At 39.9% G+C, this 21,513-nt stretch overlaps 1 protein-coding gene across 2 annotated transcripts in view; it reads right to left on the bottom strand.

The window, feature by feature from the left end:
* The window catches only part of Ctnna2 (catenin alpha 2), a 1,043,423-nt gene that overhangs the window by 201,210 nt on the left and 820,700 nt on the right, over positions 1 to 21,513 (bottom strand). The gene's annotated exons all lie outside the window — the stretch shown is intronic.

The raw sequence follows: 21,513 nt of genomic DNA, 5'->3' as shown, positions 1-21,513 counted from the left end.
CAATGAATTTAAGCATCTGATCCCCCAGGTTCTTGGAACCAGTCCCCATGAGAGGCAGAAAGACATGTCTAATTCCTCTTTCATCATTTTCTCTGTTCATGCATCCAGTCTGTTTTATGATTTTATTGTAAATGTATTCATTAATCACCATCTTGCTCCTAAATACTGCATATTTTCTCTGTTCTCCAAGTTCCCTGAAGTACCTCTGACTTGGACAATATTGCTTATGTCAGTTAGTGTTTAGTAAACAAATGAACCAATGAATAGATGTAACTGCCCCTCTATCTAGCCTCATTGGCAAGTAAATGCATTCCAGCTAGCTTAGACATGGGATGAGACAGAAGGTCCATCCTTTTCTCCAGGTATGTACATAATTAAAACTATGGCCATATTCTGCAAAGTTGGTTTTTGGTAATATATGTTGCCATGCCTTTGCCAAGAATGTGATCAAAAGATACATTAACCAAAATTTTGCAGATGAGCTGGCAAAAAGATACTGTCCCTTTTGCTTAAGGACTGTCCACCAGCCTGTCACAGGTTGCTTGCCTACCTCCTGATTCCATACCACACCCCACTAGACTTACACTCAATGCAGTTTGAGCATTTCTACACTCATGTCTTGTGTCTAAAACACCACTGTACTAAACTCTTCAAGTACATGTGCATACACCCTTCCAGTGGGAGCCAATCTGAGAGGCAGCGGGAAGCCAAATCTCTCTTTGTTTGGGGGCTTGTCAGTCTTTCAGTGTTCACCAGGAAAAACTAGCATTACTGACATGCCAGGAGCTGCTCTTTTCAGGTCATATTCTCCGACTGGCAGATTAGTGTCAGGTATCACCATCCAAAGGCAGTGAACTATGTAATGTCTGAGCTGATGTGTTTTCCAACTGGAAAGTCTGTCTATTTTTCAAGAAGCTGATATTCAGCAGCATCGGACTTTCTATCAGCTTCACTGAGAGACACAAGTCTTTCATCAAACAATTGTAATTACTCAACGGTCCCAGCAGTTCAGGTACATATTGACATTTTAGATTTTTTCTCCTAGGATGGTTTTATGACAGAATATATGGCAGTGTGATCTCAAGGTATTAGCAAGATGATTAAGACTCCAGATCTTAGAGAGGAGAAGGGGAAGAACTCAAGGGAGAACCAGATCCGTGTGCCCCTCTGAGACTCCTCTCACCTCTCAAGTTAAAGCAGAGTGTGCAAACTCACTGAGCTGCAACTGTGCCTGCAGCCCCTTTACTCTGCTTCGCAATACCTGCTGGAGAATTCATTTCACTGTATCCTAAAATACTTGGGAAATTCATCTCTCATTTGGTTCAATTCCATGCGTTTTGTATGATAAACTGAAGGTTCCCAAAGAGGAAGGCTGTCTTATAAGGGAGGAATTCATGATGGAATGCACTGTTGTTCCCCGCCATGATTCTATTGACCGGGTCTCCTGGTGTTTGTCATCTTGATGTGGCACGGAAATCCAGGTCCTCCCAGATGGGGTCCAGACATAAGCTTAGCATATGATTGGTATATTCATCTGTATGTGCTGCCTCATGACCTTCATCTCCATGTTTATAAGTGTAAACAGCACTGCCTTTAATATGCTTATTTGCTATGGGTTGTTTTCAAACACTGCCCAAAGTTTATCACTGCAGAGAGACCAAATTCCACTCGGTTTATGTCTCTTTTTTTCTCACAACTTTTGCCCCAGATGATGCCCAGATTTTCCAAAAGCTAAACCTATTTTCAAAGTATAACCTATACTTAAGTAGACTATTTAAAAGTATAGACCACAGGCTTTTTCAGAAATTCTCTGCATGGATCTCCACGTTGACAATGGTGTCAGTGGAATAGTGATTCAGAGAAGAATAAGTTTTTTTCAGGGAGGAATCCAATACTTACACATGTGCTAATATTGTTGTCTTTTCAAAGTCTTTTGCGCTTGTTATATCAAAGTACCACACATGGTAATTTATGAACAACAGAAAAACAAAACACACCACGCTGGAGGCCAGGTTGGTATATGTGCCTCACAAATGGTGCATTCTGTGCCCCCTTCATGGGGGGAAGGGCTGACAAGCTCCCTCAACTCTCTTTCATAAGAGGACCAATCCGGAGACCTCATAGATATAATGGCCTCCAAGTGGCCCTGCCTCTTTAAATACTGATGCTTTGAGGATTAAGTTTCAAAGTACATATGTAGGAGAGCACAAAACCAACACTACAGGGGCCGGGGAGATGGCTCAGTAGGATAAGTGCTTCACTGGCAAATGCAAGGATCTGAGTTCAATCCCTGGTTCCACCAAAAACAACAACAACAACAACAACAACAACAACAACAGAAACACTACATCAGTTTGTCTCTAAAAAAGAGAATAAAAAAAGATAAATCAGCATTGTTTTAGTTTTAACATATAGATATTAGGACAGGTGAGATAGCTCAGTGAAATAAGTGCTTGTCTGGCAAGCACAAGGTTGTGAGTTTGATCCCTGGTATAAATAAATAAATAAATAAATAAATAAATGAAGTTTAACATATTGATGTTAGGAAACTGATTTCTTAGAAACAATGGATTACAGAGTTGCCCTAAATCACTAGAAGCAAGATTATTTTTATTTATTTTTAATTTAATTTTTTATGTATTTGGTACAGGATCACCAGGGTATCCAGCATCTTAATATGTAGATTGGACTAATAGTGATCCTTCTGTTTTTAGCCTCCCAAGTTCTCGGATTACAGGAACACACCACCACGCCCCATCTCAATCACTCTCTCAGCATGCCCCAGTGGCGGGGCTGGCACGGCATGCTGGGGATCAAACCCAGCACTCGAATCCCAACTGCTTTGCCTTGCCTAAGCAGGCCCTTTAGTCTGCTGTGCTACCTGGCTGGCCCAAGATAATTTTAATTAGTTGTAAAAGTTTTTCATTTAAACTAACTATAGAGACACAGAAGTTGCAAAAATAGCACTTAGTCTTTATCACTTTTTTTTTATTTTTTTTTTTTTTTTTTTTTGTACCAGGAATTGAACACAGGACCTTGTGCTTACCAGGTAGGAGCTTATTCTTCTGAGCTATATTCCTGGCCTCTGTACTGGGTTTTATATACACCATTAATTAGTTTTCCTCAGTAGTGGCTTGTTCTGCAGTAATACTACATTACTGAAATAAGCAAATCAACAAGGTAAAAATGCATGACTGGCCTGGACACCTTTCTTGATTTTAACCAGTTTTCTCATACACTCTTTTCTTTTTCTTTCTTGATTTCAAACTCTTTTAAAAATGTTTTGCATCTCCAGCCTTGCTGACACATACCCTGCAGTCCCAGTCGTTGGGAGACTAAGGCAGGAAGATCCTTATGAGTTCAGGCCACCTTGTGCTACATAGCATGTTCAAGGCAAGCCTGCCTGACAAACTGAGACTCTGTCCCAAAACAAAACAAAACAAACAAACAAACAACAAAAACAAAAGATGCATATTAATATGGAAGTGGTTTTAGAGTAAGGAAGTGTATGGGATATAAAGTCAAACTAAGATTGAACCATACACTACTGCTTTCTCATGTGGGACATATAACATCTTTGAGAATTTTGGTCTGTTCCAAGAAGATGCTTCTTTATGGTCAGATATTTGAAGACATTAGCAAGGCAGCAAGTGACCATGATGTGCCGGCTATAATAAAGGTCCCGGGCTAAAGTGACATTTGATACGATGTCTAGTCGTTCTTCTCCATTGGCTTAGAGGATATAATTTACACATGGCTGGTGCAGCTCGTGGGCATCATTTGGTTAAAAACATTAGCTGGTGATTTAGAAGGGAAAATGAAATATATCTATTATACCACATACAGTCATCTTCTTTTTATCTAAAATATGTGCCCTTCATGTGGAACTCCAACTATCTGATCTTATTTTCATTGAGTTTTATGATGGAAATCCCACTGGGATGCGAGCAAGAGAGCGTCAAGTAGCAATAACGCTCTGACTGAATGCACGACACATGCTCTAGGAATTGTGATCACTTTTCATGTATCAAACTATGTACTTCCCTCATCTGCATCTGAACGCTGCAATCAAAGTAGAAGTTTTTAGAAAACTGGATAGACAAGAATGAAGGGATGCTTACTTTAAAAGACTTCGTGTTTTTCAAAATTTGTTGCCCATATCATATTTAAATTAAGATGCTCCACTAGAGTTTTTAAATCATATATCATATGAAGGAAACAGAATCTGCCAAATTATGCCTGAAAATTATTTATAATGTTCCAGAGACACATATATGATGCCGATTGATTTATTTCATTAACATCATTCCTTTATAACATGAAGCAAAAAGGAAATAAAAAATTGGAAGGACAGAATCTGTGTGCTTAGTGCTAGTAGAGCACTAGACATTGTGTGCACTCAGCTCTCTTTTTCTCTGAGCATTTCCTTTGTGGCGAAAACTCTCTTTAAGTCACTTCAATAAAGACTAAATAACTCCCCCCCATAGAATTCGGATCTCTACTACTTTGTGTACTGAAGTGTCAATTAGTTTTTCAAATCAATATCACAACATAAAACTGGCAATTACAATATAAGGCATAGAAGAAGAACACATAAATAGTTGTTTTCTTATTTTGTTTTTGGACAAAAAGAGCAGACAGAAGGAGCAGAAGAAAACACACACACACACACACACACACACACACACAAACAAAAGAGCTGTAGAAAACTTATAGTCCTGCGCTGGGATAATTAAAGTACAGTACTAAATAACCAAGACACAAAAGACATATCATTATTTTACATTAGAAGTATGCTTGCTTAGTTTTTAGATTTTAAAAAAAATTATTCCATGTTAGAACAGACTATAAAATTCAGGAGAACATTAGTGAGGACTTGGGCTTATTAAACACATAAATGAAGAGCTCATTCCAAGACCAACATAAAATGAAAATTACATTACAAAAATGAAATTCTTTGGTTTAATATCTTTCCTAATCTCCTACTTAAATGAAATAAGGAAGAAGTTAGGAAGGAAAGAAGGGGTGACTCCAAAAACGAAAAAAATTACTTCTTTTTATATTTTTTTCCTGGCATAGGCCTCATGGACAGGCTGATTTGCCTTGCAAATCCATCAGCAAATCCAAAGCCTGTGGGATAGTGATGGAAGGTAGCAGAAGATCCTCCTGTCAGCCTGCTTCAAGCTTTCCAAGATTCCCAAGCAGATACCTGCTCCTGGCAGCACACACTGAATATCTTCAGTCTACTGTACTGTATATCTTTGTCAGCTTGTTTCCCATCTTTAATGACTTTGTAATTGCTAAAACGCTAGGTAAATTACACCAGTAACCATGGACTAGCCAGTCATTGCATCCGGGCAATGCATTAAATATTATCACAATTCATGACCTGGGAAATGATTTGAGAGTACATGTATGCAAAAACCGCAACACTCCCTTACAAATACACTACTTATTTAACATCCATAGGACCTGTCAGGTACGTATCACTGAAATTAGTGCTGGGGGATACAAAGATTTACTTACCCAACCAATGTTTACTGAGAGTCTCTTGGATTTTTTTTTCGTGTGTGTGTGTGTGTGTGTGTGTGTGTGTGTGTGTTTCGGTTAATGAAAATATCACAGCAAGGATCCCTATTGGAGAGTATGCATGAATCAAACCCCTGCTATTAAGAAACTTGCATTCCAGTGGAGCAATGTGTATGGAGATGCAGTTTAGATTAACAATTGAAAGTGCAGTGAAGAGAGTCTGTAAGGGTCTATGCCATGGCTCTCGGGGGAAAAAATCACAGTTTTGAAGAGCAAGGACTTTATCGTCAGAATGTCTGAATGAAAATGCCAGTTCTGTCAACTAAACAAGGGCAAAGTTAACCAAGCTCCTGGTGCCTCGGGTTCTTCATGTGCTACATGCAGCAGTACTTTTTCGTGCCATTACACCAGCTAAAATTTGTAAAGCCTTTCAAATACTGCCTGAACCATAAGGAATATTGTGTATTTGTACATAATGTCACATAGCAAGGTGATTCATGAGAATCTTGCATGGAACAGTAGGCATGAATGTCCAAGGGACATTAGACATAAAAGCGGAAACTTACTTATCAAGCATATATTTTTAGCTAATATTGAGATTTCTGTCATCATTAGAAATGGTATTAGCACGAGGCTCCTGGCATCAGCTACCCTATTTTTAAGTCCAGATCTGCTTATTCACTGTTTTATTATAAGAAAATACTCTGAGAGCTTTATTAGGGAAAGTCAATCACTGAGGAAGAGAAAGCCCTAAAAAGTGAATTATCTGAACTATATGGCCACAGTCTAATTTGGTCTTTCCATTTTTTAAAGATAATCTGTATGCTACTATCTGATATGTCACAGACAATCTATGCCATGAAAAAAATTTCAAGAATTCTCTAGAACTCTAGCTAAATCAATTTTTAGGGGCCCGCTCTGTTGACAAGGATTCTTTCTTATGGTTCTTGCAGAACAGATGGAAGCTTCCTTCTTGTCGTTCAGGCTGGGGATGAAATAAGAATCTTGAGAATTCCGAAAAGTCACAGTGGTACTTAAAGACTGGTAGAGAGGGAAAAAGTGTGACAGGAGCAAACCTCTTGTTCCAGGAAGATGGGAAGCACTGGAAGAGGCTGACAGAGTCATGAAAGCATGAAAGGAAAAGGCAGAAGAGGAGAGAAGACTGACAAGGGAGAGGAGGAAATGAAAGTTCTTACACGTCTTAATATTTCAACTACAATGCCCCAAAACTATAACTCAGTGATCACTGGCACTCTGAGGTGGGAAAACGATCATTTCTAGCTCCTGCACTTATACTAATGTTTCTTGGGGCAAGTTGTCTGTCCTGAAGCAAGTACTTTCAAAAAATATACTGAAAAATGTATATTTTGTTCAAGATCTTGATTCATTAGTTCTAAAATGTTCACATTAATACTACCTCACACCTCTACTCATTTAGTTAAGCTGAGCAGCATAGTGGGCATCGCTCATTGCAGATTTCACAGAATAGAATCAGAACTCGTTGCTCATTTTCCTATCACCTGCGTATTCACCTGTGAGTCATGAAAGCAGCCCTTATATTAAAAACCTCTGAAAACCCTGAGAAAACTGGTCCTGACAGCTCCATAAAAGGTGAGAAAAAGAGACATAAATTTAACCACAGACTTCTGGTTGTGCCCCGGTGCTCGGAAGCCCACTTAAGAGATATCCAAAACCCATCCTGACTAAATGAGGCCTTTAAGTTATTTGAAAAATTACTATAGCTCAAAATGTACAAAGCACTAACAAACAAAGTAAGAATTGAGGTGGGAGATCATGAAGGAGCTCTTTATTTTCCCCTGTTTGCATGTCCAAGCTACTGAATGAAAAAGAGATGAAAACATGGACCTAAAAGGGGCCAGAGCTAAAACAGCTGGCAAGAGGACCACCCAAGAGGCCGTGAGGTGAGCGGGAGATAGGTAGGGGGCTCTGAGCAGGTAGCTGTGTAAACAGGTCCCGGAAAGGAGGCCAGAGATGGAGGCTCCAACAGGCGAGTGCAGTCACCGCACAGCGCCAGCCCTTACAGAACCAGAGACAAGAGGGAACAACCTGACAGGGGCTTGAACAGGCGGCGTGGAATAAGGAACAGCCTGCCAGGAAAGTGGGAATAAAAAATAAAATGGCAGTGTCAGTGAAGAAACCATTCCCCAAATGATAGAATACGCCACCAGAAAATAGGTTAATAATGGAGGGCCTCAGGGGAGTTCACACCAAAGGTAGAAATGGGACTATAGACCAAGACCTGAAGCCACTTGCTAGGGTTGCAGCTTGGTGGTTGAACATTTGTCTTCCCTTCATGAAGACCTGAGTTCTAGCCCCAGCAGTGCAGCAGCTAACTAATTAACTAATTAACTAACTGTACAAACTAATACAAGGAATTTATACTGTTGAGAATAAAATTCAAGATGCACACACTGTAATTCCTAAATATTTCTGGACACTTGCTGATGAAGTCTAGGTCTCTTTTCTGACAGGAAAACTACCTAAGATTAACAGTCACATTTTAGGCTAAAAATGGATGGCCTCGGTTGCTCTCTACTAAGCAAGAAAAAGGAATAAGATAGAGAATTGCATCTAGACAAAATGAGCATGAGTTGAAAAACTAAATGTTTAACCTAGTCAAGACTATTCCCTAAAAGCGAAGATTTCCTATAACTAAAATAATTCACAAAACAGAGGTTTAAAAACAGAATTAGAACGCATCAATATCTATTCATCTTTAAACTCTGTCATTATAATCTAGATGGAAATACCATTTGCATCTGAATGTAAAGCCCTTCATACGAAGTGCGATAATTGAAGGAAAAGAAGAATGAATTTGAAGACAGAAAGTTCTGAATTCAGGGCCGCGTGATAGCTCAGCAGATTAAAGCACCTTCTTGGGTAGACACAGGGGCTGGTAGTTAGATCCCTGGGCTGCTGTTCCGGCCCGCCCCTGAGGTGCAATGAGACGGTGAGACTGGGCACGGTGACCTGCGCCGGTAATCCCAGCTCCTGGGAGGCTGAAAAACAGGAAGAATCACTAGGAGTCTGATCTGTGTAGTGAGACCCTGTACTAAATATATTTTAAAACAAAGAAAGTTCTGAGTTCAAATCTTAGCCTTCCCAAATAGAAGAACTATGCAGGCTCAGAAAAATAACTCTGAGAGGCTGAGACTGCCTTTCCTAAATAGTACAACATAATCAACTTCTGAAAAGTCCCACCTCCTGGGCTTGTCTGCACTAAGATCCTGTGTTTTAGAATGCCTGGCATGTAGTAGATGCTAACTTCAGTGTGGCCATCACCCAAACACATAAGGTGCAGCCCAAGACATAGGGTAGTTGTAAACCCAACTAACTGACTCATGGCAATAAAAATAAACCCCCCAAGCCCGCTATGGTACAGTGAATGATGTCATCGCAGTGTCGACCCTTAGGGTGCCTATGTGTGTAAAGCACCTAGCCTGCCCTTGCTAACACCTCTCACAGCAGGAGGCCCTCTTCAGTTGCTTCTATGAGAGCCTGAGCACATTCCTCTGATTATCCACAAAAGTGGCAAGTAGGGTTCTTCTGAGGAGGGATTGACTTCGGGAGAGTCAGCCTCCAAGTCTGGCAATAAGATGTATCTGAAGTGTGACCACAAGGCAGTGAGACTAATTTTCTCCTGTGACTCATAATCTTGTTCAGAGGATACTTTTTTAAGTTCTAGATACTATCAAAATAAAAGCCCCAGTACAGGAAGACAGTCATACAGAGACACACATTGCAACTTCTAATATATAGAGAGGCAAAAACAAGAATGTGTATGTGTTTCTAAAGAAATGTTCATTTAATGACTCTTCTTAGAGTGCAGTAAGGTCATCTTTTCTCAGGACTATTGCAATAGGGGCAGGCACCATGATAATGGGAATTTTCTGTTAGACTCAACTCCTAATTCAACATGGACAAGTGGGGATTTATAGCCAGGGAATAGGAGTAGGGGGTGAGTATGTGAATATTTATTAAAACATAACACCATTGATAAGGAGTACTCTGACCAAACAAGATTCCTGCTAAGGCCAGTCCAGGATGAGCAGGCATCTGTTGTAGATGGAGCCTTATCAGATGTAGGTGTTGAACAGATTTTGAGGGTGGTCTTTTTGATGAAAGTAGGCTTTGTAAGGAAATATAAAGAGAAGCCTATAAGAAAATCCAATAGACACTACATGTGGTCAAGTAAATAATCTTGTCAGTATCGACAATGAATGACTAGAAAATTCACCATAACTTTGTTATGAAAAATTATGTGCTATAGATTTTAAATGTGCTAAAAGCAGTCATTCTTCACGGATACAACCATAGGTCATCAATTTAAGCAAAACAATTCAGACACACAAAGCCATGAAACACATGATATCCTCTTGTGTGTAAGCAGGAGAAGTCCTATCAGGGGAAAGGAAAGAAACTGGAAAAGAAGAGAAGGAAAAGAGAAGGTAGTAGGGAGGGTAGATATGATTGGAGTATGGTATTTGAATATATAGACATGTCACAATGAAAGCCATTAATCTGTACAATTAATATGAGATAATATTTATTTTAAAAAATTCTGTGCCAAGTATGTACCTAAAATAACATCATCAACATTGGCTGGGAGTATATTGGAAATGCATACTCTTGGGACTCATCCCAGCTTTATGAATCAGAAATTCCAAGGCAGAGATGCCAAACGCTTTAGAGATGAGGGTCCAAACTCCAAACCCACTTATTTATCACAAAGTGTCAACAGCAAAATTAATCTGGAATACTGAAGTTTTCCTTCAGAAAAAAACCCCTCGCACATTAGCATCATTTTTATTTTAAAGAGAATGGAAAAATAATAGATAAAACAGTAGAAACAATACAGAATTTTAAGAAAACAAGATGATAGCTATTCAACACTGGCTGTTATATTGCACATTCTTGTCTTCAAAGTAGTTGTTCAGATTACCTGATATAAGCCTGCAAAATTGGTCAAAATAAAAAATTTTAAGCATTACGTGCTGCCAAAAAAAAAAAAAAACCCAAAACAATAGAAATTAGTAGTACATTAGCATCGTTTGTTTTAAAAGAAAACAAATAATATGCCTCTCATAGATTTATCATCATTGCTCTAGGGATACAACGGTAGGCCATCAATATAGTCCTATAATCTATATTTTAATAAAATCTCCAATGATTATGACACATGCTATAGACAGAAAACTACTGAAGGAAATACAACAACCAACTGTAAGTCAGGAACAACAGACATTTAAAGTTAGCTGTGTGTGTGTGTTTGTGTGTGTGTATGTGTGTGTCTGTGTGTGCAGAATAAAATATGATGTACCATGCTATCTGCTAGGCTCCAAAATGAATATGATTGGTGACGTCAGGCACAAGGATAAGTGAAAAAACAGTGATAGGGTAAGAGAATGAGAATACACTTGGACATAGCATATAGAGGAATAAGCTTATAAACTGCTTCTCTTACGCTCTTCAGCTGATGTTGCATTCTTTTGAAATTCTTACTGTTCTTTGAGTTCCTTCCCTTCAGGACACCTTGTGTTAAGATCTAAAATGCGCTGCAAGTGCATGCATCGGAAATGAAAAGAATATAGCTTACTTAATATGTGTTGTAATTCCCCAAAGGCCATGCAAATGTCTGCTGGCTAAATGGCTGTCACTCAAGATTAGGGACAACATATGTCACTTTTTACATTTCTAACCAAAGGCAGGCTGTGGATTGACAGCAGTGTGCCAAGAGGAGCTTGCACAAAGGCATTTGTTTTTCCTTTTCCATGGACAAAAGATAAAGAAGTAAACTACATCTGTCAACAGTGTTACATCAGACTGGGGCACAGAGTCTTAACCAATTTAAGTTGGAGGGAGGAGGACTGCTTCTCTTCAGAGTCTTTAATGCTTTGTAGATATCTGAGAAATCTGGAGATTTCACGAATGAACTGTACGTAGAGGAAATTGGTGAGCACTCGCGCAACCCGTGAAGGCACTGCAGCACCACAACTTCCAAGTTCCTGAACAGTTTATCATTCAGGTCTTAATGATAACCAAGTTTGTCAAGAAATTTGCTGCAACTAAACCTGTGTTTGTCCTTCAACTGAGATAGTGTTGTAAGTTTTGTATCACTTGATTTTTTTTTTTTTTTTCCGGTACCAGGGATTGAACTCAGGACCTTCAACTTCCCAGGCAAGCACTTATTCTACTGAGCTGTCTCCCCAGCCCCTGAACAGTTTGAAAAGACTTGAGCACCCTTGCATGAAAAGATTGCTCTCTCCTATGGAAATCAAAGTGGTAAGCGGAAGCCAATATTATAATCCCTGAAAGATTCTACTGGTAGGAGAAGGAGCTGACTGAGAAGCACAAAAAAGCAGGAGGATTTCTACAAGTTTGGGGTAGCACATGAAAGGCGGAGTACTTTTCATTCAGAAACTGAAGCACCAAGCAAGGCAAGGGCGGAAAGCTGCCAATCTTAACAACCTCTTAGCTCCTCGATTTCTGGCAAGGCGTTTCTTCCCTGGTCCCATCTGGCTGCAGATTTTCTGTGAGGTCCCTTAAGAGAAGCAAACTGCTCCTTTCTTATTGAATTCAAAAATATACATAGCTCATTTAACAACTCAGATTTGAGTAACTTTTTTTTTCAATTAATCAAGAACTGATGGGGTCTGTGGTGCCTCTGGTCACCAGTCTTCTTCCATGCATACCTCCCTTAACAGATCAGTTTATGCTCTGGCCCTGGCCTGAGGAGAAGGACCTGGGAAGCTGTCCTAATCCTGTGGCCAAATGACATCAAGACTAATTGCTTCAAAAGTGGTAGGGGGAGGGGCTGGGAAGTCACTATTTTTTTTAAGTTTCTAGAAAATTCTGATAAGAACCCAGGATAAACAACCACCGACTTAACTGTTATCTGCATTGCTAGAGGGAAGATTAGGGCTTCTGGCATGCTGTGAACTTCAGGGTCTTCCCCAGGGAGGGGAAGGGACAGTGATTTCTCAAAAGCAGTCTGCTACAGACATGACTTTTCACAAATAGCAGAGGAAGAGATTTTTTTTGAGGTTAAAGAGAAAGACTTCTGCCAAATGAATCAGAAAGTTGAGCTTACTATCTAGGCAATTCCAAACAACCAAACACAAACATAATATGTATTTTGAAGTTAGGTCAATAATATAGATATTTTAGGGAATCATAAATTGTTATTTTTTGAGTGTAGCGGCTGGGATTCGATCCCCGCAGTGCTGTGCCAGCCCCACCCCTGGGATATGCTTAGATTGTGATTGGGACTGGGTGTGGTGGTACTCACCTGTAATCCCAGCTCTTGGGAAGCTGAAAACAGGAGAATCACCATGAGTCTGATATACATAGTAAGACCCCATATCAAATAAATAAATAAATAAATAGTTATTTTTTATATAGATTTATTCCTCATTGGTTTCAGAGATCCAAAATGTTCTGTATTATTGGATACAAAGAAACACAGACTATATCTCTTTGACTCTACCTAATGCCAAGCATCATCCACAGCTGGCCAACAGACATTGGGTCCTGTATATCCCTCCATGAGTAATTGGAACATCCAAATTTTTCAGGTAATTCCTCTCTTCCCCCATAGGTAACTTATCAACTGGCCTAAATAACATTACTCTAAATGTTTCAGAAGGAGCAAAAACAATTCGGAAAGGCAATTTTGTTCTTCAAAGATTTATGATCAAATTAAACCAAACGTGCCACTTTATTCTGTACCTGCTGTCAGGAAGTCCGTGGCACATACAGGAGGACTGAGGAACAGATTCCTTCTTTGTTCATCTGAAGCCCAAATTCACCTGTCAGTGGAAGTGCCACTGGTACAGATAGACACCAGGGGATGATGTCCTCAATAAACTCAAAGTTTGGGACTGGGGAGATAGCTCAGTGGTCTAAGCAGCTGCCTGGCAAGCGCAAAGACGCCTGGGTTCAGTCCCCTGTATCTCATGCTGTGCCAGCTCTAGAATTCCGGGCCCACCATGCTGGCCCTGCAACCAGGTGTGGTGGCATACACCTGTGATCCTAGTACTGGGGAGGCTGAGAGAGGAGGATCATTGAGTCCAAGCTGTGTAGTGAGACCTTGCACCAAATTAAAAACTGAAAAACTTTTTAAAACTCTCATATCAAGGAAGTTGTTTTTCATGTTTCCAAAGGTGGATCACTTCTTTAGATCTCCTCACCATGAGACCAAAAAAAAAAAAAAAAACTCCAAAAGGTGGCCAACTTTATACTAAAAGGCATAGAGCAAAATCCTAGACAGCAATAAGCCTAACTGTAGGAAACAATGAAGAAGAGTCAATGTGAAGCTCTCCGAGAAAATGAGATTTAGAGCACCCTTATGTGAAGGTTGATTCATCAAGAGAAAGAAGAAGGAAAGGAATTATGACTTCATCCACCAGTTCAGTGTTGTCTACCAAGGCTTGGGCCTTGGAAGACATGCAGAGATGGATGAGCTTAGACCAGACTCTGGAGGAAAGTTGGCGGCTCTTAAGAAACCAAGTAAAGAGTTTATACTTTTCACTGCATATCTAATGCTAGCACAGAGTACTGTGCCTGTACTTAGTATATGCCAGCATCGTGTAAAAACACTTTACATACTTTGATATATATATATATGTATATATATATGTATATATATATATTTTTTTCCATTTTTAGATCAAAACTGAGGATCAAAACTGAGCTAGAAGGCTAGGGCAACAGCTCAGCAGAACAAGCGCTTACTTGGCAAGCACAGGGTCCTGAGTTCAATCCCCAGTACCCCATCCCTCCAAGAAAAAAAAAGAAAGAAAAAAGAACACTGAGCTAGAGGCTGGAGTCCATTTATCATCTTTTTAAAAGTAGATCTAGGGCCCGGGAGATAAGCACCTGCCTGTCAAGGGCAAGGTCCCAAGTTCAATCCCCAGGACCATGGCCATACACACACACACACACACACACACACACACACACACACACACACAGAGTGGATCTAACCTACACCAAGCCTTGAACTCTTAAATAGTTACTGGATTTAATTCTTGCCAAACTCTGGTAAGCCAAGCCACAAGCTTATGGTGGTGACATAACCAGCTTTGTGAAACCTGCCACTTCCATGCTACTCTGCTGTGTCCCAACAGCATGTCCAATTCACTGCACGTGTACTGAGGCTACTTAGGCTGGAGCCTTCCTGTCAGTTTCAGGGAAAGTAGGGGGCTGCTACAGAGACCATAGTGTCCACAGCAACCCTGAACTCCCAAAGTGCAGGGGACACTAAAGCAGTCAGTTTGAAGGGACAGACCTTCAAGAAACATAAGAAAGGTTTCACACATAGAAACATCGGTCTATAGCCTAGATGCTCCTTTAGGGGGCTGTAGTGACAAGAACCAGCAACTCCAGTAGTCAGTTCCTCATCTGCTATCAGACATTAGTAACTATAACTTCCACTCAAAATCCTCACATGCTCAGAAAAAATTATATTCTCAGAAAGGTAGGTGGATGGATGGATGGATAGATGGACAGACAGACTGATGGATGGACAGATGGACGGATGAACCAACAGAAGGACAGATGGATATATGGATGAATGGATGGATGGATGGACAGATGGAGAGATGCATAAATAGATGGATGATAGATAGATAGATAGATAGATAGATAGATAGATAGATAGATAGATAGATGATAGATCTAGCAGAAATACTGCGAAATAAAAGAGGCAGTGAAAATCTTTTGAGCCAGAGGACTGAATTCAGTTCTAAAGTTCTCTTCCTCACCTGCGTGACCTTCCTCATATCATATAATTACCCTAAGCATCAGAAAATCACAAGTTTTCTTTGATAACCACATCAGTTCATGTTGAATAAAGTTTGGCCCACAGCTAGCCACATAATTCCTCCCCATCTCACTTGACACTCTGCTGTTACGGACGCTTTGCTCAGTGCTAAGTATTCCTTCATTCTCTTTTTAAAATTCAAAGATCATATGGCAATTTGGGGGATAGAAGGGGGCTACTCCAGAGACCTCAGGACCCACAACAATCACTTACTACCATCTGAGAGTAAATTAATCCAATATATTGATTTCTTCACTTAAATGAAGAGACCATCTGCAAGAGTACACTTGAGCCCAAGAAGACAAGGAAGAAGTAAAGATATGAAAAGTCAGGAGATCTGAAGCCATGAAAGGCCCAAGTTTGCTAACTTACATTTTCACAGAGCTACATCCCTGAATGCTCTGAAATTGACCTCAAATCCCTCCCTGCCCCACTGTCTTCTCCCTACACAAAATTCTTCTAAATTGCATCCTTTTCCCCACACACTGCTTGCACAAAGCTCTTCATCCAGATGAAATGGCCTTTAAATAATCCCATGCAACCTTGCAATTACTAACCTGGTAGTAGTTTATCATTGTGTCTTGCTTTCTGCTGCTTCTTGGTGGCCTCACTCTAGATTTATGTGAGGAGGTCATCTTTTTTGACATAGGTGTATTGACTACACCATCAAACTCCCTTGATTTCATTTCTAAGTAGAAGAAGGCTGCTTCATAAACCTCTGCTATCTCACCACCACACCTAACCAGCCTGCCATTCATTTGCCAGGCCTGACACCCAGTAAGCTGAATCAGAATAATCACTCTTCTAGGAGAAGAGGGTCTGTTTTTTGGTCCAGGTTCTGCTACTCACAAGAAACGTGGCCTGTGACTATCATCCTCTTTTTTTTCAGCCTCTGTGAAAAAGAGGGACCTGAGCTGAGCCCCTTGGATTTGATTTCACTGAGTCCTTGTTTCAGTTTTGACCTTTGGCTCTGGGTTGTTCCAGGGCTAGCCCATCACACAAAAGGAAGCCCTCACTGCTCACCTGCCAACCTGTGCTCAGGGCAAAGACTCTGCCAGGAAACTGACAATGATCAAGTGCTCAGGGCTGGCCACGTACCATATGTCAGTGCAACATACTGCTAGAGAGGCCGTAGATGGAGACCTAAGAGACCAAGTGTGCTTCATGCTGCCCAGCAGGATTAATAAGAAACCCCAGTGCCCAGGCCCAGTGCGAGTTCTGTCCTCTCTTGGCATCACTGAGCTCCGCTTCTCTGCCTCTTCACCCCCTGAGCAGAATCTATGAATCCAATGTCTCAGTTGAATAGGGCTAAAGAGCCTGATGCAGGGATGTCCAATGAGCAGGGACTCAAGAATAACATTGAACAGCCGATTATTCCCAAATATCAGGCCTGTCTTGTCTCTTTGGCTCTGCATAGCAATACCACCAGGTATGCTGTGGACCCCACTCTACACATGCACAACGTGCAAGGCCGTCTGGGATGTGCTAAGTCCAGCCCTGGCAATGCGACTCTGGCTCACCAAAGTGAGCTGTATGTCATGCTGCCTCTCAGAACCTCAGAAGACAGCCTCTTCTTGAATCTCCACACAGACAAAATCCATCTTCTTCTAACAGCCCTCACAGCCCCCCCTCTCTGCTATTTGATCTTCTCAGACATCGATGGTTAAAGACCCTCGATCCAATCAATTATAATATCTTAAGATAAAGAACAATTAGGCCCAATAACAGTAAACTACGCAGCTTTCTCTTGTTCTCCAACAGCCTCCCTTGCCAATTGAATGGGGCGCGATCTGTCTAGCTCTCTCCCTCTTTGCCCTTTCATCTTTCTCTAGCAGCATGTTAATGTAAGCCAGAGCTTTGACAATTGTGCAGCTAATTTCTAACTGATGGAAATAATTTTTTATTATTCCAGTCAAGGAGAGCTCCTTCAGGAGTTGGGAGGGCTAGTAACCATACCCACTACAGCACGGGAATTTATTCATCACACAAAAGCTTGACATGCAGTGGAAATTACCACCAAGGAAAACACGGGGGTGAAGAATGGAAGTGCATCATTGGACCAACATTCAGGTGAAAGGATCAGACCATTCTGACTGAAATTGCACTGTGTTGTGTGGCCCTTGCTGTCCTCACATCCTCCTACAAAACTTTTGTTTTGTGAGAAGTTGTGACTCCACCCAACAGAGATGCACTTTGTGATGTTTCTTATGTAAGCCAGTTGCCAGGTCTATGATGGATTCTCTTTTTTGTCTTACTTTACTCCTTTATTTGATTTGATTTAACACATTCATGACTGGACCTTAATTTCTAGATCTCACTGCTAGGTGGCACCACAAGAAGCACATGCGCCATTGTCCCTTCTGGTGGCATGGGACACCTATCCTCCTTTCTGTTCCATTCCCTCTGACCACAACTATGGTATTCGTGCTTCATTCATCTCACAGCTTTCCAGAAAACTGCATGGCCCTGCTCTAGCTCAAGAATAAATCTCCCAGCTCTAAAGAACAGATTCTGATGTGCCTGAAGGGTATGAGGTGATGAAGTTTCAGTGAGTCTAGCATCACACTTAAATTCAAATTTCTTTAATGCCAACTCATTTGCTTTGGTTACGGCTGATGGTTTGAACAATGGATGCTTTGCTAGAATTTTTCATCTAAATTGCTTTCCCCTAACCCGCCTTCCAAAGATCACCCAGGATCTGCAATACCACTCCTCTTCCTCCTCTGAGCACTCTATGTATTTGGGGATGCTATCCAAGATCTAGAATTTGACATGGGCCTAACCCACTGGGTCAATTTTGCCTGGGACATTAGGAGAAGGAAAGCTGCCCAGAGGACCTCATCGATTTTGTCAATCAAACTCATAGACCTGAATGATTGCACAAACAGATGGAATTTTATGAGCCATTGGGTTTAAAGTTATTGGGCAAATAGTCAATTGGGGTACGACTGTATGTCTATAAGGGTATTGAAAGCACTTAGGGGATCATATCTGTTTTACTCATCAAGGTTTCCAGGACCTACCACAATGCCTGGCAAATATGAGATACAGTTAATATGTATTGTGAGAATTGAGGAATGGAAAGACTGCGGTTCACGATACATCACCAGGGTTACAAACTGAAGTTATAAGCCTAGCTGCAAATCTGATTGCTTTATATACTGTTTGCATGACCGTGGGCTAGGGATATTACTGAAGTTCAGTTGACTTCTTCATAAAATGAAATTATTAAGGTTTACAATATCTGATAGTATGGTTATTATTTCCTCAGATTTGTATTAAGAACATAAGTACCAAATGCAATTAAAATGTTGTTCAAATTAGATCTATACTAAATACACTTTGATACATAATTACACCTATGTGGATGCTAGAATTTTTTCCATGAGCAAATTCCATCCCTGACACTCTCTTTAAGCTTATCTTTAAATTGGGTGAATTTTGATAAAAATATTTTTTTTCATTTAAAAATAACATTTGTGCAAAGAAAACTGATTCTACTGAAGCCACTGATTATTTCTTAAGGGGGAAATAGAACCCGAACATAACTAAACACAAACATGAAATAACTCATAAATCTTGCACATAGATTTATGATTTGGGCTGGTTTTCCTTAATTCACTTACAAAATCTGAAGCATTATCTCCACCTCCTTAAAGCTGTATCAAATCCTTTACTCAATCCATATGAGGGTTATTACCTAATTTAAAATCAAGAATTTTAAATTAAAGAGATGGACCATGTATGAAATATAAAGTATTGCAGCAGCAAGACTCAGGACTCTGTCTCGTGATTCAAAGCTAGGTTTACTTGAATAGAGACATCTATTCAAGTTGCCCTTGAATAGGGCAACTTCTATGGGCTATAGATGTGAAGCCAAAGGTCAGTATCTCTTTCATACCCCTGCACAGTGGCAGAAAATTGTGTGGAAGGATAAGAAGACCACGCAAAGGGCAACAGTCCAAATATTTTCAGAGAAAGTTAAGTGTGATACATATGTTCCTTCAAACATGGTAAGGAGAAAATATTTAGTCTTCTATCACTGACACTTCAATCATCAGGAGGTTATTAATGAAGACTAGGGTAGGAAACATAGCGAAAAAGACTATAAAATAGGAATAGAAATATTCCTCCCAAGTTCCATTGCTGCAGATAGCCATCTAGCCCTGTAAGTCTATTGATTTGCCTGTACTACATCAAATTTTAATCACTATAAACCATAGAGTAATACAGATCTGCCACCAACAAGGGTACTTAGGGGAAGACTTTGATTATTTTGGACACCCCTAGAATCTTTTATGACTGGCTAGCTTGAAACCTGGGGACACAGGGAGAATCTGAACAATGTTTCTTCCATTGGATTTGCAGAAAAAAAGAGAATGACACTGCTTTTTTAAAGTTAAGGCTTTGAGAAAGGCTCTAGGAAGAGAAAAAAAGATGAAATTGGATATCTAAGATAATTCTAGACAAGGAAAATTACCACAGAAAAGGCTTTGATAAGAAATGAGCTGTAGATCCGGAGATAAGCTGGAAAAGGTTTACCTTGTAGTTTCAGCACATTTTAGTCCTCTACAAAAGGTTTTCTGTGTAAAAGTCTACCTAGATTTTTGGTGTCTCCTGTGTAAAAGTCTACCTAGATTAATGTATCATGTTCTAAATTGTGAGCCATGATACTACCTTTTCAAGATGTTAAGCAATAGTTCTGTTTACAGGGAAAAAAGCCTGTTCTTGATACAATAGGAAGGCAGGAAATTTGCATGCTGCATCTAATAAACATCTGTGTTGTCCAAAAGATTATGTAACAACTTAGATACTCGTTATCATTATGAAAACTGCCTGTTTAATTTGGCTGAATCCAAAGTTCACAGTGGAATACTTATTGTGGCAGTAAGAAATAATATTACGCAGAGCAAGCTTGATGACACATTGGATTAAACACTACAGTTTCTCTGACTAATTTCTTTGTAGACTCCAACCTCATGGCTCTTCATTAAGAGAAGACAGAATATGTAACCCAATTGTACGCCAAGTAGTCTATGTTTCCTACAAAGTACCTAAGAGCTTCAACTGAACCACTTTCTCACATCACACCAAGAATATAGTTAATTTTTATTTTTTTTCGCCTGTGTAGATATGACTGGAAACATCATGTACAAGTTTCGAATCTGGAGAAAACTGACACCTTTGTACTTGGATGCAGTACAGAGTAGAAAGGCACAGGGCTTCTCAAGTTGACTGACTGTAAATTTTAAATTTAGATCTGCCACAGACACTTTCTGTGTTAATCTCTCTGAGATTTGGTATCCTTATAACTCATGAACTATATTCCATAGTGTACTGTCTGAAATTCTATGAGCTTTGAATTCAAAAGTGAAGAGTTAGTAGATTTACAGAGTATGTTGTCTAATTTAAAATGTACTAAAACAAAGACCCATTGGAAAAGCATGTTAAGGATAAGAATTTATCTGAAAACAGAGACAGAAGGAAAGGTAGAGACAATTTAAAGCACACAGCCATGTGGAAGGATTATAGGTGATTTCTGGTCAGTTATTTCTAATTTATCTGCAGTATTAAATGAACAGGCATTACTGTTATAATAACAAAATAAAGCAAAAGAGTTTTATTTTCTCTTTAAGTCTTCTGAGTTCTTAAGCAGGCTCTTACTGATTTGAACACAGTCACTGTAGATAATCAAACATTCCAGACTATATATACTAACCAAAATCATTAATATTTTGGATAAGAAGGATTATACTTTAGAAATTCAGGAAGCCTGGCATCACTCCACAGGTAGGGTCAACCACACGGAAGGAATGAAAGTGTGAGTGCCTTAGGAGTTGCCTTTAAAAATTGTGGAATTAGCATATTAAGAGAAAGGAGGGAAGAAAGAAGGGTGTGAAATAGTAGCACTGCTGTTCTTGTAATCTACCATTTTAGTGTGAGCATTTGGGCTCTGACTTTCTGGAAACCTTGTTAAATGCAGAGACACACGGCACTCATTATGCAGTATGTTATCAGTTCCTTGCATAGGAAGAACACGGCCCTGTAGAAATCAATCCTATAGGGGCCAGGGAGATGGCTCAGTGGAATAAGCACTTCTCTGGCAAGTGCAAGGGCCTGAGTTCAATGACCAAAACAAA

This window comes from Octodon degus, unplaced genomic scaffold (assembly GCF_000260255.1).
Source record: "Octodon degus isolate 3935 unplaced genomic scaffold, OctDeg1.0 scaffold00058, whole genome shotgun sequence".
In the NCBI taxonomy this organism is placed as follows: Eukaryota; Metazoa; Chordata; class Mammalia; order Rodentia; family Octodontidae; genus Octodon; species Octodon degus.
The sequence above is the reverse complement of the archived record's forward strand: the minus strand, read 5'-3'. Positions and strand labels throughout refer to the sequence as shown.